General features: G+C 46.1%; 1 long non-coding RNA gene across 1 annotated transcript; it reads left to right on the top strand.

The window, feature by feature from the left end:
- Positions 1 to 7,700: 7,700 nt before the first annotated feature.
- Positions 7,701 to 17,833, top strand: LOC144325023 (uncharacterized). Its single transcript, XR_013390306.1, has 2 exons — positions 7,701 to 8,089; positions 17,453 to 17,833. It is a non-coding gene; the product is annotated as an uncharacterized LOC144325023 (long non-coding RNA).
- Positions 17,834 to 23,699: the final 5,866 nt, after the last annotated feature.

The raw sequence follows: 23,699 nt of genomic DNA, 5'->3' as shown, positions 1-23,699 counted from the left end.
ATAGATAGATGATAGAGATGGTCTTGTTGTGCTGTGTATGTGATAAAAGGGAACCAAACTGGGGTGAAGGTGTCTTCTTCTATTTGTCCCCGTGTCAGTTTCAGCTGACAGCATACGAATCAATCTGGCTAACCTGATTCAAAACTACACGCTCACACCCTGCTCTCTCACACAAAAAATTCTCATTACAGCCAACGAAAGACAACCTTCTGGCAGTTCCCTCACTGTGAGAAGTGTGGTTACAGGGAACCAAGCAGAGGGCCTTCTTGGTAGTGGCACCCGCCCTGTGGAATGCCCTTCCATCAGATGTCAAGGAAATAAACAACTATCTGACTTTTAGAAGACATCTGTAGGCAGCCCTATTTAGGGAAGTTTTTAATGTTTGATGTTTTATCGTGTTTTTAAAATTCTGTTGGGAGGTGCTTAGAGTGGCCGGGGAAGCCCAGCCAGTTGGGAGAGGTATAAATAATAAATTGTTGTTGCTGCTGCTGCTGTTGCTGCTGTTGCTGCAAACATTGCAGAGACACCACAAATATTACCGGGTGCAAATCTCCCACCCAAAGGAAGCAAAACCCTGTATCTTCTTGACACTCCAGGAAGTAGGATAATAGTACAATGCAGGAGCCTATTAAATTCGTATGCGAGCGGTCCATAGGCTTCCTCTGATCTTTACCCTTGTCACCTGGGAGACCCAAGAAGCAGATTACAGTGGTGCCCTGCAAGACGAATGCCTCGCAAGACGAAAAACTCGCTAGACGAAAGAGTTTTCCGTTTTTTGAGTCGTTCCGCAAGACGAATTTCCCTATGGGCTTGCTTCACAAGACGAAACGTCTTGCGAGTTCTTGCGAGTTTGTTTCCTTTTTCTTAAAGCCGCTAAGCCGTTAATAGCCGCTAAGCCGTGCTTCGCAAGACGAAAAAACCGCAAGACGAAGAGACTCGCGGAACGGATTAATTTCGTCTTGTGAGGCACCACTGTACATCGAGGACCTGCCACACACATGCAGCGGCTCTCGTGTTTACATTCCTCAGTTGGCTTTCCAAATGTATAAGCATTGCCCATTTTTAGCTGTGCATTTTCGCCAGTTATCTCTGAGACAAGCCGATCCTCCTTCCTTCCTCGTCTCCCTTCATCCCTCCCCTTCCCATCCTTGCTTTTCTGTGCGCATTCCACCACGATCGCACACCCCTGTCTCTCACTCCCAGCCCCTTTCCTTCAAGCGAGAGAGAAAGAAGGGAAAAACAGTGGCTTGAGCAGAAGGTGGTGGAAACTCTGACTGCAGTCCTTCGAAAGCTGTAGATAATGCTGTCAGTCGAGGAGAGCCAAGTGGAACAAGAAATGCTTGGATAGATACATCATCTTGGAGTAGTGGGGCTGCGAGGAAAAGGAGGAGGGCGTTGTTTGACTCATGTAACCCTTTCTTCCACCTGGTCCTCCTTTTGTTCTCACACAAAGGTGCACGCCAGGGTTTGGACCACCAGACCAGCACCCCTTTCACAGTCCGCTCTGCTCTGCCTTTCGACTGACGTGTGCAAGCAGGGGATGGGATGAAAGAGCCAGAACAACCCATGGGGCCCATCCTCCCTCTCTTCTCCCTCCCTCTCCCTCTGAATTATGCAAGCCCAGACCGTTCCACTCAGAAGGGTTCTTATGTATTCCTATTAGCTCTAAACGTCTCCGTCTGGAAGCAGGAGATCATGGGTCTCTTCCCTGGAGATTTGCATGTCATCCAGACTGTGTCCTTGGAGGAAAATGAAATTCGGAGCCAAATGAGATGCTTTCAAGTAGATGTTTATGAAGGTCGGCTATCATTGGATCACACATGTATGTTCCGAACTGGAGCTGGGAGACTTTGAGGTTGCAGGATCGACATTACTATAGAATGCAAGATCCACCAACCAAAGCCAAGGCGTAGAAATAGGATTAAAGAATTCTGAGCCTGGGAATTTGAGTGCTAGAATCTTGCTCACCATCCTACTCCAATACTTGTCCCTGGTTTCGCACCACCCCCTGCTTTGTTCTTTCATTTCACCAGTATAATTGGGGTAGCTTGGTGGCTTAAACAACCAGGAGTCCAAAATGCTTGTCCATCCAGCAACAGATCCTGGTCTGTCTTCTGCCCCCCCACCTGTTCTAAATTATGTGTAGGTATTGTGCCGCTCTCATTAGTAGCTTGGACTACTGCAATGCGCTCTACGTGGGGCTACCTTTGAAGGTGACCCGAAAATTACAATTAATCCAGAATGTAGCAGCTAGACTACTGGGGGCGGCCACTGAGACCACATAACACTGGTGTTGAAAGACCTACACTGGCTCCCAGTATGTTTCCGAGCACAATTCAAAGTGTTGGTGCTGACCTTTAAAGCCTTAAACGGCCTCGGTCCAGTATACCTGAAGGAGCGTCTCTACCCCCATCGTTCAGCCCAGACACTGAGGTCCAGCTCTGAGGGCCTTGTGGCGGTTCCCTCCCTGTGAGAAGTGAGGTTACAGGGAACCAGACAGAGGGCCTTCTTGGTAGTGGCACCTGCCCTGTGGAATGCCCTTCCAGCAGATGCAAGGAAATAAACAACTACCTGACTTTTAGAAGACATCTGAAGGCAGCCCTGTTTAGGGAAGTTTTTAATGTTTGATGTTTCATTGTGTTTTTAATATTCTGTTGGGAGCCACCCAGAGTGGCTGGGGAAACCCAGACAGATGGGTGGAATAATAATAATAATAATAATAATAATAATAATAATAATAATAATAATAATAATAATATATTACTACTACTACTACTACCATTTTTGACTTGTCTTTATTCTTACCCTGCTTTTCCTTCCATGGCTTGTATGCAATGTTAGTTCTAATCAGAGTAAATCCCTTAATTAAGGAATATTACTCCCTTAGGAGGCTGTTTCCACACTTACCTTTGCTCCATGTTTTCTAGGCGTAGGTTCGGACTTTCCAGGTGTGTCTCCAACCATCTTTTTGTTTCCTTTGTCTCAGCACTTCCTCTGAGAGAACCCGCATTTTACCTCTGAATCAGAGCAAACGGCAATTTGCAGAAAAACCGTTTGCAGTTTGCTCTGATTCAGCAATAAAATATGGGTTTTCCCATAGAAAGTGATGGGAGAAGCTACCGGGAACCCTGAAGAGGGCCTTCTTGGTAGTGGCACCCACCCTGTGGAACACCCTCCCATCAGATGTCAAGGAGATGAGTAACTATATAACCTTTAGAAGACATCTGAAGGCAGTCCTGTATTGGGAAGTCTTTTAATGTTTAATGTTTTATTATGTTTTTATATACATTAGAAGCTGCTCAGAGTGGCTGGGGAAACCAAGTCAAATGGGCAGGGTACAAATAGATGATGATGATTGGACCTGGAAAGTCCAGACTTGTGCCTAGAATTGAGATATGAAGGGAAGTGTGAATGAGCCCTCAATAGGGCTTAACTGGAGTCATTCTCATGAACACATGACTTACACAATAAAACAGAAATAGAGTTGCCATATTTTGAAGAGCAAAAATGAGGACACATTTGCCAACTTCTACTTTAATCGTGGATCTCTATGACGGCTCCCTTTATGAAAAAGAGGCTGTGTCCTGGAAAAAGAGGACATATGGCAACTTTCAAGACAGCAGCAGATGAAAACCCACCAACTCTTTTCCACCTAGGATTTGATGGATGACAACCTCCAAGGACTTGCTACGATATTTGACCTCCTGGTAAGAATTGCTGCTGATACGATGGTGTATGTGGGGACGTGGAATAAATAAGAGAGAGAGGATTTCTAAAGGTGCCCCAAATCTTATATTATTGACCGATGTGTTTCAGAACAAGAAATTCCTTCCTCGGCGGTATTCCTTCTTATCAGCACCCTTGTAAAAATATATCACTGCAACTTCCTTCTTTTCCAGATGCAGCTGGAAGAAGGAAGATACAGAAGGAAGGATCTGTTTATTCCCGTAGCTGTGCCTCTCCCCACTATTTATTTATTTATTTATTTAGTAAATACTAAATCAACTCCTGCCCAGAAACACGTGTGGATCCAGAATTGGCCTCCACAGTCACCTAGGGAGCCTCTGTTAAAACTGTGTTTATGGATGACAAGCTTACTATCTACAATCTACAAGTGATTGTCAAAGAAGAAGACTAGGGATGGGGAACCTGTGGTCCTTGAGATGTTGCTGGGCTACAACTCCCATCTCCCCTGATCATTGGTGATGCTGGTGGGGTGGATGAGAATTGGAGTCTAACAACATCTGGATGGCCACAGGTTCCCCATGCCTTCAGTAGATCAAAATAGCTGCCTCCCCACCCCCAGCCAAGCATCAGACATGAATATCTTTAATTGCAGATTGTAGACTGCCTAGAGGGACACGGGTGGCACTGTGGGTTAAACCACAGAGCCTAGGACTTGCCGATCAGAAGGTCGGTGGCTCAAATCCCCATGACGGGTGAGCTCCCGTTGCTCGGTCCTTGCTCCTGCCAACCTAGCAGTTCGAAAGCACCTCAAAGTGCAAGTAGATAAATAGGTAAGGTAAACGGTGGCGGGAAGGTAAACGGTGTTTTCGTGCACTGCTCTGGTTCGCCAGAAGCGGCTTAGTCATGCTGGCCACATGACCCGGAAGCTGTATGCCGGCTCCCTCAGCCAATAAAGTGAGAGTCGGTCACGACTGGACCTGATGGTCAGGGGTCCCTTTACCTTTAAGAGAGGCCCTCTTAAGGCTAAGATGTAAGGCTAAGAGGTACAGTGGTACCTTGGGTTACATACGCTTCAGGTTACATACGCTTCAGGTTAAAGACAGCTGTGCTGCTCTGGTTCGCCAGAAGCGGCTTAGTCATGCTGGCTACATGACCCGGAAGCTGTACGCCGGCTCCCTTGGCCAATAAAGCGAGATAAGCGCCGCAACCCCAGAGTCGGCCACGACTGGACCTAATGGTCTTTAACTTAGACTGCCTAATGGACTTCCCTTGAGGCAGCTGCAGGAGTTTGTAGCTAATCTGAACTTTGCCTGCAACGTGCTTGCCCTTGGTACTGCATTTTCCTGGTATTTTTGTGTGAAGCTATGGCTGTAGTTAAGATGGCCCATCAACACATATGAATCTTTGACCACAGATGCATCAACAGTCACATATAGGAGTTTTTGAGTAGGTAAAACTGAGTGTCACTGAGGTCCAACATCAAATGCATTCGGACACTGTTGGTGATGTTGGGTTTGGGGTGTTCTTCCATGGGAGATGATGGGGTGAAAGCTGACTTGTTGGCTAGCACCAGGCAGCAGCCATGGGGGATTAAAATTTCTTTGAATTTTCCCCCATACTGGTTGTGGTTCAGCTACTGATCTGACGAGTTCAAGAATGTGTCAGTTTGCTATTTCCAGCAGCCACCTAAAAGTTTAATCTAGACTCACAATTAGGCCTGGATCAGGTCCTTGTCATCGTCAGGCCTACTCTAAAGTTCTCACACAAGGTGATGGCATTATTTCCATATGCCAAGGTTTGCAGCCTTTGCACCGTTGACCGTTTCTGTCTGTGGGGAAAAGCCATAGAAATGGATACAGCTTCACAAAACTGTCTGGCTGCAGTGTGGTGCAGAGGTTTCATTTTACACAGTCTCAAGGGAAAATGAGTCTGCAAATTAACTCCTATTTTGCACACAAAATAAGATTTGCATTAGAAAGAACATGAATTTCTGGATTTTCTTCTACTTAAAAAAGAAGAAGTAAGGATTCCCCTTCTAGGTCCCTTCTAGAACTTCTTCTATGTGTGTAGGTACTAAAGAAATAGGCCCACTCTTTTTATTTTGTTTATTGTTTTATTGCTTATTTGACTTTTTTTTAGTATATGTCAATGTATACTTGATATGTTGTTTTGTTAAAAAATGATAAAAGACTAAGGTAGGATATCTGCTACCTAGTTACAGTTATACAGGCAAGTCTTTAATTTCCTATGGACAGCCGTAGGAGAAAATGGCTTCGAAAGTAACCAGGAAGTGGAACTTCCAGGTTACTGAAATTGGAGTTCCATAGTGTTCCCTGTTTATTTCCAGGTCAGGTTAAGGAGAGTTTTACCATTTTGACTACATCTATTAGCCTGAATCAACAAGTTTCTTGGCACATCAAACTAGTGTTGACATTAAGTATTCACAGCTGGTGCCACAAGCTTTAATCAGTTTCATTTGTGGATTAAATGTCTGGAATGATGCATTGGTAGAATCCAGTTTAATCGATGGGCAAAGAGCACCCTTGAAAGTTTTTTGAGTTTGCAGTAGCATCTGCTGTGTTACTGCAAAATCAAAGAGGGCTTTTCTTTCTAAGAATGAGTAGTGGCATTTTAAAAATTAAATTATAATGGAAAAACTCAAAGTGTGTGTACTCAGAAATGAGGTCCGTGAGTTTAATAGGCCTTACTTCCAGGTGAGTAAAGTTCTGTTGAACATGTTGGGAAATGCTTCTGACTAAAAATGTGTAGGGTCGGGGTGTGAGTTGTCTGATACCTCCTTCAACCTCTTAAATAGACCCCCATACTGAGGTTTTGGTAACATGGAAATTTATTTGAAAGGAAACTGAATAATTAACCAATTGACTAGTTAATAAGAGCAAATGCTATGAGAGCTCAATTAATATGAAATACCGTATTTTTTGCTCTATAAGACTCACTTTTTCCCTCCTAAAAAGTAAGGGGAAATGTGTGCACGTCTTATGGAGTGAATGCAGGCTGCGAAGCTATCCCAGAAGCCAGAACAGCAAGAGGGATTGCTGCTTTCACTGCACAGCAAACCCTCTTGCTGTTCTGGCTTCTGAGATTCAGAATATTTTTTTTCTTGTTTTCCTCCTCCAAAAATTAGGTGCGTCTTGTGGTCTGGTGCGTCTTATAGAGTGAAAAATACGATATATCTACAGCTGCCGAATACATGATTGTGTGCGAGAGAGGGAACAGCAAAGTCTACATATCTCAGATTCTACTATCTCACAATCAAATAGCCAATTCTACCAATTGTAGAATATTGTTGGATGTCAAGCATTTAAGCAAAACCAATGATTCTGGGAGAAAGCAGTAGAATCTTGGGGAACCAGCAAATTTATTCTGGCAGATGAACTTCTCTAGGCTAAGGACAAAGAGATCCTGGACACATCTTGAGGGGGGGGGGGTCGTCATGATGAGGGAGTCCAAGGATGTTAGGAGATACCTAGGCTCAGCTGGAACCTTCTAAGACTTACCCACAATTCCCTTTGAATTGTTCATCTCCAAAATCTGGACGACTTCTCAGCTGAACCTCTAAATCTGCTCATGAAGCATTTCATAGCATTTGATCACATAATTTGGACTGAGATGCCCGGAGACAAGAAACAAAGGAAGTGGGAGAACTGGAGCATCTAAGATGGGATCTACCTTCCCATCTTAAATTTCCTTTGTCTTCTTATTTAGTCTCAAGTAAACTTCCATTTCCTCAATTCAGCATTTTTCTTTTTGACCCATTTCTCTTCTTTTCTCCATTTCTAGCCGCCTAATTCTTTTTCTAGTTCCTTTCCTTTCCTTTCCTTTCCTTTCCTTTCCTTTCCTTTCCTTTCCTTTCCTTTCCTTTCCTTTCCTTTCCTTTCCTTTCCTTTCCTTTCCTTTCCTTTATTCTCTCTCTCTCTCTCTCATCTAGCCTTCCTTCCTTCCTTCCTTCCTTCCTTCCTTCCTTCCTTCCTTCCTTCCTTCCTTCCTTCCTTCCTTCCTTCCTTTTTCTTTGTACATTATTACTTGGAGCTGCAGGAGGACATTATTCTCAATTCCCAGCTCCTCGCAGACCTAACAGCAACTCTCCCTCTTCCCTGTTTTCATGAGAATCTCTCTCCTTTTAGGGACAACTCCAGATGAGTAATGATCCCAAAGGAATGTCCTGGGAGAGAGAGGAGCAGTCGGCGGTTCTTCTCCAGAGATGCTTGGAGAGGCGGGATGTGGAAGGGTTTCCCCTTGATTTATCATTGCCTGGAGGCTGAATGAAGTGCAGGGGAGGAGACATGATCCTTTGAGCTGCTGGACACGGAGGAGTTAAGTAGCATGATCTAATAGGGAGGCTGATACCGCCCTCACCAAGATGTTCGGGGATAATTTACAGGTCTGTATTAATGAAAGAAGCTGTGTGTTGTGTGTGTCAAAATGTGAGAGCCATAAGACATTTTTAAACTTCACTAAACCATAGGATGTTATTAAACATCTTAAACTATCTGCAAGAAAGCCAGACTTGGGAACGTTAGTGATTCACACCAGTTTTTGCACAATTTTTGAAATGTTCTGATGAACACATGGGAACTGCTGTTAGGGCTGGGAGCTTCTGCCAATCAGCGCTTTAATTTATGTAACAACATCATCATCATTATCAACAACAACAACTTATTTATACCCCACCCATCTGGCTGGGCCTCCCCAGCCACTCTGGGCAGCTTACAACAGAATATTAAAAACACAATAAAAGATCAAAACAAAATTTAAAAAAATTATTTCCAGTAGCACCTTAGAGACCAACTAAGTTTGTTATTGGTATGAGCTTTCATGTGCATGCACACTTCTTCAGATACCTTCATGCATGCACATGAAAGCTCATACCAATAAAAAAACTTAGTTGGTCTCTAAGGTGCTACTGGAAGGAATGTTTTTTTATTTTGTTTTGACTACGGCAGACGAACACGGCTACCTACCTATATTTAGAACAATAAAAGACCAAACAATAAAAACTTCCCTAAACAGGGCTGCCTTTAGATGTCTTCTACAAGTCAGATAGTTTACTTCCTTGACATATGATGGGAGGGCGTTCCACAGGGTGGGCACCACTACCGAGAAGGCCCTCTGCCTGGTTCCTTGTAACCTCGCTTCTTGCAGGAAGGGAACCGCCAGAAGGCCCTCGGAGCTGGACCTCAGTGTCCGGAATGAACAATGGGGGTGGAGACCCTCCTTCAGGTATACTGGGCCGAGGCCATTTAGGGTTTTAAAGGTCAGCACCAACACTTTGAATTGTGCTTGGAAACGTGCTGGGAGCCAACGTGGGTCTTTCAGGACTGGTGTTATATGGTCTTGGTGGCCACTCCCAGTCACCAGTTTAGCTGCCGCATTCTGGATTAGTTGCAGTTTCCAGGTCACCTTGAAAGGTAGCCCCACATAGTGCACATTGCAGTAGTCCAAGCAGGAGATAACCAGAGCATGCACCACTCTGGCGAGACAGTCTGCGAGCAGGTAGGGTCTCAGCCTGTGTACCAGATGGAGCTGGTAGACAGCTGCCCTTGACAGGGAATCTGCAGAGAATCCTGCCCTAGGTTCCTAAAGCAGACTCTTGCAACCAGTATAGTTTACACTCCATCTTTAACTCACACCAGCTGAAAATGCTCAGTATCCCTCCCCACCCCCAAACTGAAACAGAGACATTGCCCCTGCCTTCCAGGCACACTGGCAGACTTGTGCCCAGGGTAGGTCATTTTGTGTTTTTTTAAAAAAAGATATTTATTAAAATTTTCAAAATATTACAAAATGAAAAAAGAAAAAAGAAAAATACAAAATAAAAATAGTTAAAAAGCAATTCCATCTTTCCATCACTTATCTTTCATTTGCTTGTTTCCCGGACCTCCTCACACCTCCCTTTTTGTATTCCAATTCAATTTGTTAGTTCAGCAAATCCTTTCCCTCTTTGTTTATCCTAGTCTTTAATCTTAAAATATTGTACCTCAGGGTAGGTCATTTTGGTGTTGCTAGCACAGTAGTTTGACTACACTCCTGGAGAAGCACTCCATTGTTTCTCGAGACAGGCAGGTGCCAACAACAAAAATTCCGATGCTCACAGCCTGATCCCGGCCTTCCCCTTCCATGCTTTTCTGATATTTTTCCGAAAGAGGAGCAAAGAATGCGGAGCAGTAAGAAGGGTGTCCTGGCCTGCTTTCTGCCCAATTTCAGCATCTCAGCTGAGGTGAATCTTCCCTGCTGGGAAGTCTGCAGAAACATCTCCCTTAAGGGAATGGGTTCCACAGGACAGAGAGCACTGTGTTTATGGATAAAATGTCTGCCGTGGCACGTAATAGAATGGGGAATGTAAATACCATAAATATGCCTGCTAAGGCCTGGGCCTTCTGCATATTATTCATCTGTCATCAACCTGGGGCCCCCAACCCTGAAGTTTTTGGCCACAAGCCCCGTCAGCCCTAGGCAGGACATTATGACCATCATCATATGCCTTTAGAGAATGTGATATCCCTGCTGAAGATCCTGAAGGCTTTTCACGAGGATTTGTAAAAAGAAAATTTGCAAATCGCTGCGGAAATGTGGAGATTGGGGAAAACGAAAAATTGAGAGAAGCGAAACAGGCAGCTCCTCCCTTTCCTGTTGGGAGACACCTCCTCCAAGTGAAGGGTTGAGGTTTCTTGCAAGAGAGATCTAGCCACCTCCCCGCCGCCTGCCCAACTCCCTGAAAGGGGGTGGAAGAGGAAGGGAAACCAGGATGGGAGAAAGAGAGGCCAAAAGTATGATCCACCCACTCTAGGCTCCAGCATTGCCCAGAACTGGCTTCAGCCAGTGGCCCTTGGTGGAGTTCCTCCAGGGGAATGTGGCCCTTGACAAATAACAATAACTACAGTGGTGCCCCGCAAGACGAATGCCTCACAAGACGGAAAACCCGCTAGACGAAAGGGTTTTCCGTTTCTGAGTTGCTTCGCAAGACGATTTCCCCTATGGGTCTTGCTAGTCTTGTGATTTTTTTTCGCTCCCCCCCCCCTTTTCTAAGCCGCTAAGCCGCTAATAGCCTTTTAGCAGCTTAGCCGCTAATCCTTTAATAGCCGCTAAGCCGCTAAACCGCTAATAGCGCTAATCCGCTTAGCCGCTAATAGGGTTGCTTCGCAAGACGAAAAAACCGCTAGACGAAGAGAATCGCGGAACGGATTCTTTTCGTCTTGCGAGGCACCACTGTACACCCTTGTGCAAATTAATTGAAACAAACAATGAATTTAGTACAGTAGTTTATTGTACAAAATAGTACAATAAGTACTAGTACAATTAGTAATGGATATGAACTGTGCTATTTTTAATAGCATTTGAACACTGTTTGGCATGGAGTCTACTAGTTTCGAACAGTCACTGTTGATTTTCGGATCCCTGTACCACGCTTGAATCAGCGCCTGAATGAGCTTCTCCCTAGTCGTACAGTCTACAGCACAGAGGCAACTTTTGCATACAGCCCACAAATTCTCAATGGGATTTACATCCGGGGAATTCCCTAGCCAATCAAGTACCTGTATTTGCTGCTCTTTCATGAATTTCTTCACCACATTTGGTGAGTGACAGGGGGCTAGGTCCTGCTGCAATATTCCAGTACTGTCAGGATTCCTCTTTTCCAGCTCTGTAATAACTCTCTTTCGTAGAACCTCAATATATTGCGCATCATCCCTTCTATTGGCTGCAGGCTTCCAACACCATAATAACTGAAGCACCCCTAAAACATTTTCTTTTGTGGGTGCTTGACAGACTGATCGATGTGGCATAGAAAACATGCTTTGTGTATGTATGTATGTATGTATGTATGTATGTATGTATGTGTGTATATATATATATATATATATATATATATATATATGGTAAAGGTAAAGGTACCCCTGCCCGTACGGGCCAGTCTTGCCAGACTCTAGGGTTGTGCGCTCATCTCACTCTAGAGGCCGGGAGCCAGTGCTGTCCACAGACACTTCCGGGTCACGTGGCCAGCGTGACAAGCTGCATCTGGCGAGCCAGCGCAGCACACGGAACACCGTTTACCTTCCCGCTAGTAAGCGGTCCCTACTTATCTACTTGCACCCGAAGGTGCTTTCGAACTGCTAGGTTGGCAGGCGCTGGGACCGAATGACAGGAGCGCACCCCACCGCAGGGATTCGAACCGCTGACCTTTCGATCGGCAAGTCCTAGGTGCTGAGGCTTTAACCCACAGCGCCACCTGCGTCCCCATATATATATATATATATATATATATATATATATATATATATGCTTTCGTAGATTTTCACGGGTACAGGAATGCAGGTTTTGGTGTCCTCGGGTGTCTTCCCGTGTAAAAGTTGGGGTGTCTAGGCGACGTTTCGACGAGGTCTCACTCGTCATCTTCAGGCTGGTGCTTTCGGCTTCTTGTTACTGGAACAGAGCAGGATCTCAGTGGTTGAGTTCCTATAAATACTGTTGAGGAGGTGTGGCCTCTAATGTTCTGGGCAGAGAGGAAGTTCCCAGGCTAGTGTGCCTTTTCTTCTTTTGTTTCTTAATTACTTGAGGGATATCTTGAGTGATTTCTTGAGTTGTATCCTGAGTACCACTTAGGTGGGTCATTAGGTGTGGATTAGTTGCTAAAGCCTTTGTGTCTTGACCTCTTGAACTTTGTGAAGAGTTTTCCTGAGAAGATGGTTGTACTGCATTTTGTTGTGCTCTGGCTTGGCTTCGTGTATAGGGGCGAGCTGTGGTTTTGTGGTCTGTGCCAGCCAGATCTGGCACAGACCACAAAACCACAGCTCGCCCCTATACACGAAGCCAAGCCAGAGCACAACAAAATGCAGTACAACCATCTTCTCAGGAAAACTCTTCACAAAGTTCAAGAGGTCAAGACACAAAGGCTTTAGCAACTAATCCACACCTAATGACCCACCTAAGTGGTACTCAGGATACAACTCAAGAAATCACTCAAGATATCCCTCAAGTAATTAAGAAACAAAAGAAGAAAAGGCACACTAGCCTGGGAACTTCCTCTCTGCCCAGAACATTAGAGGCCACACCTCCTCAACAGTATTTATAGGAACTCAACCACTGAGATCCTGCTCTGTTCCAGTAACAAGAAGCCGAAAGCACCAGCCTGAAGATGACGAGTGAGACCTCGTCGAAACGTCGCCTAGACACCCCAACTTTTACACGGGAAGACACCCGAGGACACCAAAACCTGCATATATATATATATATATATATATATATATATATAATTTTATTAGTTTTTTTTATATCATTTTCAACAGTAATTAAACATACTTTTACATCTTATTCAAATTTTTGACTTTCATCAATCCTGTCTGAAAATTTTCCAATCTAATCTCTCAGTATGCATTTCTTATCTTCTCTATTACATTTCAAACTCATAACCAATATCTCTATCTTTTTCTACTTTGTAACACTTCGTATATTTCTCCTTACAAAAACTTCTTGTAGTCCTACTAGCGTAATTTGTTGATTACAGTTGCTCTTCAAATAATTCATATACTTCATCCAATCTTCTGTAAATCTCTGGTCCCGCAGGTTTCGAATCCTTCCTGTCATTTTGTCCAATTTGGCATGCTTTGTTTCAATTAATTTGCACAAGGGTGTACAGCAATGCATAGGCTTGCAGCATAAATGGTTGCCTCTGAATGCTGAGTTTGAACCTTAGGAATCCTAAAAACAAACTGTGCTTCACGAATGAGAAAATGTACTGTATTTTTCGCCCTATAGGATGCACTTTTCCCCCTCCAAAAATGAAGGGGAAATGTCTGTGCATCCTATGGGGCAAATGCAGGCTTCAGGAGAGCCCCACCGCCAGCCCCACAAGCTCGGGGGACTTGGTTAGAAGGCTGGCGGAGGGCTTCCCCCTCCGCCAGCCACGCAAGCTCCCAGAGTGATGCCAAAGCTGCACGCAGCTTTGGCATGGCTCTGGATCCCATTCTGGGGGCTGGCGTCGGGGGAAGCCCGAGCTTCCCCCGCCCCAGCCCCACGCCTGGGAAAAAATAATAATTTCCCCCCTTTATCCCCCCCCCCCAAATCTAGGTGCGTCCTATGGGCCGGTGCATCCTATAGGGCGAAAAATACGGGAGTTCATGCCAGAAAAGCTAGGCATTTGGAGAGGGATGGGCACTCGCCTTCTAGATTGGCCTTCTTTTCCTGACTCTTGTGTGCTTCAGTGGGTTTTAAATCACATTCTTTTGCCTTCCTAGGCACATACTAGGAAGTTATTTATACCTGCCCCGACCATCTCACGTTCTCCACCCCAACCCTGACAGGCAGGGCTGGGCTGCTGCATTTAATCTCTGTCTGACCTAAATAAACACCTATTTCCCTACTTCAAGAGAGGAAGCGAGGCAGAAAGTTCCACCAGCTAAACGCTTCAGCTCTGGTAGCGGAAAATGGCATGTGTTGTCTTGTTCTTTCGAGAGGTGTCCAAAGCAAGGACTCAGCCCCGGGACGTGCTTTGAATGTGAGGGCGGTTCAGCTGTAACACAGAAAACAGCGCTGATGAGCATATAAAGAGTACTTTCCTCTCATTTCCAATAATAAAGATTCCAAGCCAGAATACTCAGCCTCCATTTATACTATGTATATTTAAATATACAAGGTGTGACCGGAAAGTTCGGTGAATGGTCACAGAAACCGGACAGCGAGAAATATTTGAATATACATGCCTTAGAGACCTTCAAAGTAAGCCTCCTCTGATACAATGCACTGTTGACAATGTTCGTAGAACTGTTGGACACTTCTGGAGAAGTCCTCTTTTCGTACTGCTTTCAATTCCCTCGTCACAGCACACAGAGAGCCAGTGTGGTGTAGTGGTTAAGAGCGGTAGACTCGTAATCTGGTGAACCGGGTTCGCGTCTCCACTCCTCCACATGCAGCTGCTGGGTGACCTTGGGCCAGTCACACTTCTTTGAAGTCTCTCAGCCCCACTCACCTCACAGAGTGTTTGTTGTGGGGGAGGAAGGGAAAGGAGAATGTTAGCCGCTTTGAGACTCCTTAAAGGGAGTGAAAGGCGGGATATCAAATCCAAACTCTTCTTCTTCTTGGATGTGTGAAATGTTGGAAAATTTGTGCCTTTTCGATGCAGATTTCAGTTTTGGAAAAAGAAATCTGGTGGGGCCAGATCGGGAGAATATGGAGGGTGGGACAACTCAGAAACCTCAGTAACGATTTCACACGGAATATGCAATTCTTCCGCCATCATTCGGACGGACAAATGCTGATCGCGCATCAATAACTCATGAATTCTGTCGACATTTGCCTCCGTTCTGCTCGTCGACAGTCTACCAGAGTGAGGGCCATCTTTGAAGGTTTGCCACCCTTCATGGAAACTCCTTAAACCACTCATACGCTGTCTTTCAAGTTATAGCTTCATCTCAGACACAATTGTGAGCATTTCACGGGTTTCCAATGCTGATTGTATGTTCAAATATAGCTTCCGGTCACACCTTGTATTAAAGCCTGCACCATCAGCTGCCACCAAAAACAATTATTATTCCATTTTGATCGTAGCCAAAAGGCCGAGAAGCAATGAATTCTTATTCTGCACCAAGGTTTGTCCCAAAGACCCTAGACTGGGGTGCAGGGAACACAAAAGGATTTAAAGAAAAGTACCTCAAGGATAAGGGACCCGGGTGGTGCTGTGGTTTAAACCACAGAGCCCAGGGCTTGCCGATCAGAAGGTCAGCGGTTCGAATCCCCGCTATGGGGTGAGCTCCTGTTGCTCGGTCCCTGCTCCTGCCAACCTAGCAGTTCAAAAGCACATCAAGTGCAAGTAGATAAATAGGTACCGCTCCGGCGGGAAGGTAAACAGCGTTTCCGTGCACTGCTCTGGTTTGCCAGAAGCGGCTTAGTCATGCTGGTCACATGACCTGAAAGCTGTACGGCGGCTCCCTCGGCCAATAAAGCGAGATGAGCGCCGCAACCCCAGAGTCAGTCACGACTGGACCTAATGGTCAGGGGTCCCTTTACCTTTACCTTTACCTACCTCAAGGATATTGACATACCAGTTCTTATATTTCCCAAGACTCCTTGTCCACTAGACACTCAAAATGAATGGCCAAAGCCAACCTTCCATGACATCAGAGCAGTTAAGCCAATGCCTGCCATGGGACCTGCCATAGAACCAATATGTTCTCAGAGTTGATTAGATAGATAGCTCAGCTGGTTAGAGCATGGTGCTGATAACACTGAGGTCACAGGTTTGATTCCCCATACATATTCCTGCCTTGCAGAGGGTTGGACTAGATGACCCTAAGGGTCCCTTCCAATTCTACAAGTCTATGTATATGTATACATAATGGTACCAAGAGGACTGGATGGGGGGAAGACTCAGAGATAACAAGGGGGGCAGTGCCGGGCTGTCGGGAGAGAGATTGGGGGTGACTGCAGCCAATGGGCATAGCTGTGTGTGCGTGCCTTGCTAATAATAATAAAAAAACAGCAATCAGGCAATCCCCATTATGTGCCAACGAAAGCTGAATTATGTGTCCTTTATAAAGCATGCAACCAAGCAAATGTGAGGGAGCGCTCTTATCTTCTTTTGTATGGTTTATTTTGCAAAGCCTTCCTTTTAGGAATTCTAGGTGCCAAAATTCCAAGGGGGCAGAAAATACTATTTATATATGCGACCACAGCTGCGTGGATGTTATTGGCTCAGAGATGGAAAGAAGAAAGTCCTGGCAAGAGAAGAATGGCAGATCAAGTTGACGGATTGTGCCAAAAGGGCTAAAATGACCGGAAGAAACAGAAATCAGGATGACCAAAATTTTAATAAGGAATGGGGAAAAATTATAATTTATCTTAAAAACCATTGTAAGCAGTTAACATTTTTAGTAGGATTGGAATAACACTTCTAGTTTAACAGTGAATTTTGGACACACTGGAGAGGTAAAAGTTTTGGATTATTATAAAAGATGCAGGAGGAAATCATAGAATCATAGAGTTGGAATAGACCACAAGGGCCATCGAGTCCAACCCCCTGCCAAGCAGGAAACACCATCAGAGCACTCCTGACATATGGTTGTCAAGCCTCTGCCTAAAGACCTCCAAAGAAGGAGACTCCACCACACTCCTTGGCAGCAAATTCCACTGTCGAACAGCTCTTACTGTCAGGAAGTTCTTCCTAATGTTTAGGTGGAATCTTCTTTCTTGTAGTTTGGATCCATTGCTCTGTGTCCGCTTCTCTGGAGCAGCAGAAAACAACCTTTCCCCCTCCTCTATATGACATCCTTTTATATATTTGAACATGGCTATCATATCACCCCTTAATCTCCTCTTCTCCAGGCTAAACATGCCCAGCTCCCTTAGCCGTTCCTCATAAGGCATCATTTCCAGGCCTTTGACCATTTTGGTTGCCCTCCTCTGGACACGTTCCAGTTTGTCAGTGTCCTTCTTGAACTGTGGTGCCCAGAACTGGACACCGTACTCCAGGTGAGGTCTGACCAGAGCAGAATACAGTGGCACTATTACTTCCCTTGATCTAGATGCTATACTCCTATTGATGCAGCCCAGAATTGCATTGGCTTTTTTAGCTGCCGTGTCACACTGTTGGCTCATGTCAAGTTTGTGGTCAACCAAGACTCCTAGATCCTTTTCACATGTACTGCTCTCAAGCCAGGTGTCACCCATCTTGTATTTGTGCCTCTCATTTTTTTTGCCCAAGTGCAATACTTTACATTTCTCCCTGTTAAAGTTCATCTTGTTTGTTTTGGCCCAGTTCTCTAATCTGTCAAGGTCGTTTTGAAGTGTGATCCTGTCCTCTGGGGTGTTAGCCACCCCTCCCAGTTTGGTGTCATCTGCAAATTTGATCAGGATGCCCTTGAGTCCATCATCCAAGTCGTTGATAAAGATGTTGAATAAGACCGGGCCCAAGACAGAACCCTGTGGCACCCCACTAGTCACTCTTCTCCAGGATGAAGAGGAACCATTGATGAGCACCCTTTGGGTTCTATTGTTAAATGATTAACAATAGGACCCACAAAGGGGAGGAGGAAGGAAGTCCAGGAGATTCTTTGGAATCTTGTTTTTATGATGTATGTTGGATTTGTGATTGCAATACTTTAATTTGAAAAACCAAATAAATAAATTTATTTTGCAATGTGCATATTTTATTCCAGGGGGCAATAAGCTATGCAGAGCAAGCCTTGCACCTCCTGTCAAGCCAAAAGGTACACTGGACTCTTTCAAGTGTGCAAACCGAATCTCATAAAAAAACAAAACAAGATCAACTTGGAGGGTTTCTATTCAAAGAGGCTTGGTTTAACTGCTGCCCCACTTTCCGAGCTGCCCTCGTGTTTCCCCTCACCTCCATCAAGACCTTTGGCTGCTTTTCAAGCATGGCCTGCCACATCTCCAGCCCTTGACAAAGATGGCAGCTCACTGCTTCCTGGCTTGGCCCACCTTTCCAGGGAGGCTGTAATAATAGTAATATAATGATAATTTATTATTTATACCCTGCCCACCTGGCTAGGTTTCCCCAGCCACTCTGGGCAGCTCCCAACAGAATATTAAAAATGCAATAAAACACCAAACATTAAAAACTTCCCTAAACAGGGCTGCCTTCAGATGTTTCCTACAAGTCAGATAGTTGTTTATTTCCTTGACATCTGATGGGAGGGCATTTCACAGGGCTGGTGCTCAAACCAAGAAAGCCCTCTGCCTGGTTCCCTGTAACCTTCTCACAGTGAGGGAACTGCCAGAAGGCACTCAGTGCTGGACCTCAGTGTCCCGGCTGAATGATGGGGGTGGAGACACTCCTCCAGGTATACAGGGCCAAGGTCATTTAGGGCTTTAAAGGTCAGCACCAACGCTTTGAATTGTGCTCGGAAATGTACTAGGAGCCAATGTAGGTCTTTGAGGACCAGTGCTATATGGTCTCGGCAGTTACTCCCAGTCACCAGTCTAGCTGCCGCATTCTGGATTAGTTGGAGTTTACAGGTCACCTTCAAATGTAGCCGCATGTAAAGCGCATTGCAGTAGTCCAAGCAGGAGATAAGTAGAGCATGCACCACTCTGGTGAGACAGTCTGTGGGCAGGTAGGGTCTCAGCCTGCGTACCAGATGGAGCTGGTAGACAGCTGCCCTGGACAGGGAATGTGCAGAGAATCCTGCCCTAGGTTCCTAAAGCAGACTCTTGCAACCACTATAGTTTGCACTACCAGATGGAGCTCTGAAATCTCTTAAGCTGGCCACAGAAGCATGCATGGGAGTTGGAGAAGGAAGAGGGAGGATAAGTCTTTGGGTTGGTCGAGTTGTGCTGGGAGAGAGTGCGAGAAACTGATAGGAGGAGCCAGATAGACAGTTGGGATAATCAGTTAGCAGTTATTAGGAAAGGTATAGGCCGGTATAGAAACTAAGATTAAGAAACTGACAAGAAAAATCATCTGAAACCATAAACTTGTTCAGGCTTATAAAATAAACTTGCTTTATTTGATTTAATGTTAACAACTGTCTGGACTCTGCGTGTACCCGAGAGAAACGGGTTGGTGGCAGCGGGAAAGCAATCACAGTGGTGGCACAGGGATCAATAGACCGTCAAATGTCCGGGGACCCTGTGTGATATAAATAAATAAATAAATAAATAAATAAATACTGTCACCAAGCACCCGCCTCACAAAGACCCATCTCCTCTGTATGTGTCAGGACATTCTCCCATAACCTGTGCTGGCAACCTGGGACAGTTTCACGCCGTTTCCAAAGGGCCCTGTCACAATTCCGTCCAGGGAGGACAGGGCCAAATTCAACCCAAGCTGGAGCCTACAAGAGACTGCCTGCTGGAAGGCTTCCATCCTCCAGCATGCTGTCATCTCCCCCTGCCCCCCCCCCCGGTTGGAACTCCCTCCCTTCCCCTCCTCTCTTTGCCACGGTTGCCGACGTGGATAGCCGTCTCCCCGGCACAGATGCCGATCCGGAGGCCTGAGGACGTGTCTGCTCCTCCCAGCTGGAAGCTCCACCAAACCCACTTTTGGTGTGGGAGCCAGTAAGTAGCATCAGCTGATCTGTGAAGGAGGTGGAGGTGGGGGGGGGACGACTTGGAGGAAAGCGGCCAAGATGAAAGAAAGCCTTCTCATTGGGGGCAGGGAAGGGATTGCAACGAGAGAGGGAGGAGACTGAAAGAATGGGGGCAGTGAGGAGAAAGAGAGGGAGGGAGGGAGGGAGGGAGGGGGAGAAACCAATCTGGGCACAGGAGCCGGCAGAAATTCCTCATGGCTTGGGTTTCCTTTTTTCAGCAGCAGCAGCAGCAGTGCATCTGCTTTCAATTACAGGATGTGCTCAGGATTTGCTGTACCGTGCGACACCGGTCGGCAAAGGATCTTGGACTGATGGATCCGGGACCTTCTCCCTCAGCCCTCTTCTTCCAAGTCCACTTCGCCCACCAATGGACCCTCATCCCCTGCAACCCTCACGCACAAATGGCAACATCTCAGTCCTCAGGAAGAAGAGTCTCCTCTTTGCATAGCTGTCAACTTTCCCCTTTTCTTGCGAGGAATCCTATTCGAAATAAGGGAATTCCCCTTTTAAAAAAGGGAAACGTTGACAGCTATACCTCTTTGCCCCCCTAAGACAACTCATCCCGCAGCCAAACTATTCTTCTGAGGAAGTTTTCCCCAGCATAACCTAGAGCTGAGGTGAAACATTTCAGAGTGATGACTATTTTTCAGAGGAAATGTATATTTTTCTTTGTTTCACCTCTCCCTCTCACCCCACCCACTCCTATCCAAGGGGGGAAAGGCCACTGTGCAGAATTGTCTCCGGATATTTTTTGGGGGGAGGCACGTCTCATACACACAAGGCCCTGACACGATGCTAGATTTGAAACAAAATGGCTGCCGGGCTGCCAGTACAGTGGCAGCGGCTGTTGCCACCTGAAGCAGCAGCCAGAAGTGGCTCAGAGGTTGGGGCAGAGATGATGCTCTAGCTTCCTAGCAGCTGGGTTGTTTGCTCTCACCAGGAGGGAGAGGGGCAGTTGGCAAAGCGCCAATGTTTGCCCACGACATCAACCTCCCTGCTGCCTCGGCCTTCCCCCTTCTGGTAAGCAACTGTGAGCTCCACCCCCCCCCCCCCCCGGTGGAAGCGAGCTTTGGCAAGTGGCTACTGGTGCCCCCAAAAAAATATTTCTGGGGGAAGGGGAAGCATTGTGCTCCTACCACTGCTAATGATGAGCCCCACCCCATTGGGAGAATTTATCTTTCGGCTGTAGAGATTTAGTGAGCTGGTTTTCTCCAACAGCTCTGCAATTTCTCTGTCCATAAATTAGGTGGAGAACTTCCAGAGGCCCTTGGACACAGCTGCAGCATCAACAGTGCTGAGCTTAGGACTGCCCTACATCGGCACTTCAAGGTCTCTGTGTGGCATGAGTTGGGGTCCTCCCTGGCAGCCTGAGGAATCATTTGGGGGTCACACGTTGCAACAAGGTAGGGTTGCTTCCTGGAGCGCAAGCTGCCAACAGCGTAAGTCTCCATGTGCTATTGCACTGCATTGTGGGAACTGTAGTTCCTTGCTCCCTCTGGACAGACTGTGGCCAGCAGTGCAGGGAGAATCCTCCATACCCCACATCCCTAAGGAATAGAAGAATATCATTTTCCATGCACTCTCGCAGCACCTCACAGACCCCATAATCACCATCCCTAACCCAAAAACGTGGTATGTTGGAGGCGGGAGACCTGCTAACACTGATCAGAGCTACAGTTCTTAGAGCCCTGAATCTGAAAAGCGGAGAGAACCCAAATCTGCCGGGAGAGATTACTGCAGTGACCCAGGTAGCTAATGCAGAGAAGAGGAGCGATATGATATTAATAAAGGGGAAAGCAAGACAATGTTCTCCTCTCCCTGACACCCAAACACCCAGCTGCAAGGGGAGAGTTTGGACAAGAAAATCTTAAACAAAGTATCAACAGAAATTGAAGGGGCAGAACCTCTTGGTTCAACAGGGATGTCACAAGCATAGGTACATTTGTATTTTTCGAGAATGCCATGGGCACCATTCCCCAAAGTGGCTATTCTCCCACCTTCCAGGCCCCCAAGACAGAGAGAGATAAAGTGTGCTCAGACTTCACGTTCTGAGTGGGAAATTTGGAGTCAGTAGAATTAACCTGAGCCTCAAAAAGTATATAGAGTTGAAAGAGGAAGTGGGGAAGAGCATCATTCTTCCAACTTCCTCCTTCAGCTCTATGTACTATTTGAGGGAGGAAGGGGGACCTCATCACCGCATGGCCAAGGGTGCCATGAGTGGCAGGGCGCTCTGAAGCTTTGTAGGTGCCAAGGGAAGACCTTGAAGGCTCTATTGTACTTGCAGGCGCCATGTTGATGACCCTTTGCCTTGCTATGAGAAATCTCCATTAACATTCATCCTATCCCCCCCCCTTTTGCCAACACATGCAAATGAGGAAGTACAAAGTGGGCCTGGAACTGTTCTCTTTCTTCTCCACCTGTAATCCAGCTTTCAAGTACTTTAAAGGTTACCATTCAATGGCACCAGCCAAACATTTCGTCACAGCCAACAGCAGAGCTGGAAACTTCGCAGGCTTTGCCAAAACAAGATAAAAATAAAAAATTGTCAGAATGAAAAAAATAAAATAAGGGGCATTCTGGAGCCAGGCTTCCTTCTCTAGAATCTCCTATGGAACAGCAGTATTTGAAATAAAGTAGATATGGTGCATAAAGCAAGGGCAATTTCACTTCCATCTGAGGCACCAGCAAACATAGTTAAAAGTCCAGGCAATGGTGCAGTTATTTTAGACTTAGTGGTCTTATTTTGCCCCCTGCTTTAGATGGCAATTCAAAATGTGGCAGAATGACCCTCGTGTTCATTCTGCTAAGGGGGGTCCTGGGAATCTGCACAAATGTCCTATTTTGACAGCGCCACTGGGCCTAGGCGATTCTGGAGACTAAGATCTCTCTCTCCCTCCTTCTCTCTCCTTGAGCAATGCAGCTTGTGGACTATTTGACTTATCTGAATAGCAGCTGCTAAAGTCACATTTGCCCATGCTTGTGGTCTCAAAGAATCACAAAATTTTAGAGTAGAAAGAGGTCCCAAGGATCATCTAGTTCAACTCTGGATGGTTAAGTCCAGTCAAAGGCGACTATGGGGTTGCGGTGCCCATCTCGCTTTCAGGCTGAGGGAGCCAGCGTTTGTCCATAGACAGCTTTCCGGGTCATGTGGCCAGCATGATTAAACCGCTTCTTGCGCAGCGAGACACCGTGACGGAAACCAGAGCGCATGGAAATGCAGTTTACCTTCCCACCGCAGCGGTACCTATTTATCTACTTGCACTGGCATGCTTTTGAACTGCTAGGTTGGCAGAAGCTGGGGCAGAGCAACGGGAGCTCACCCCATCGCAGGGATTCAAACCGCCGACCTTCTGATCAGCAAGCCCAAGAGGCTCAGTGGTTAGACCACCCTCTCTACCACCTACCCTGGGACACATCACCAGAATGGTGAATTGGTGGCAACATTTGAATGCTGCTTTCCCTCTGGGGTATTGTGGATATTTGTTGCAATCAAAGGAAGTGGTGCAGCGTGTGTTTGCGCGCTCACTTTAATGCGTTGTGTACATGCAGATCTTGCAACACCTAAGTGTGGCAACAGTGAAAACCTCCTGTTCTGGAATAAGTTTTGTGGATAAGCAGGGCATTTTTTCCCGGCTGAAGTCACTGCCGTCCAAAGCAAAGGGTGAGAATGGTACCAAGAAGAAAAGGCAGCGTTAAGAAGTTTCTCTTCTTTTTCAGCACAGGCGATGTTCTGCCAGACCACAATTCCCGGCATTTGGAACACGTGGCATCTGAGTTTCTCTCCCTTCTTTCTTGCCTGGAATGAGGTCAAAGCGAAGGGATGAAACCTGATGTATAAATTATTCCCCCCACCCCACCCCCTTTTGTATGTGAAGCATTCGGAAGAGATGCTTCCCTCCCTTCTCTTGAAAACCTCTCCCCACTTGAGCGCCAGTTGCAAATTCTGTCATGCCT

Source organism: Podarcis muralis, chromosome 13 (genome assembly GCF_964188315.1).
Source record: "Podarcis muralis chromosome 13, rPodMur119.hap1.1, whole genome shotgun sequence".
Lineage (NCBI taxonomy): Eukaryota > Metazoa > Chordata > Lepidosauria > Squamata > Lacertidae > Podarcis > Podarcis muralis.
Note: the sequence above shows the minus strand (reverse complement) of the source record. Positions and strands in the feature narration are given on the sequence as shown.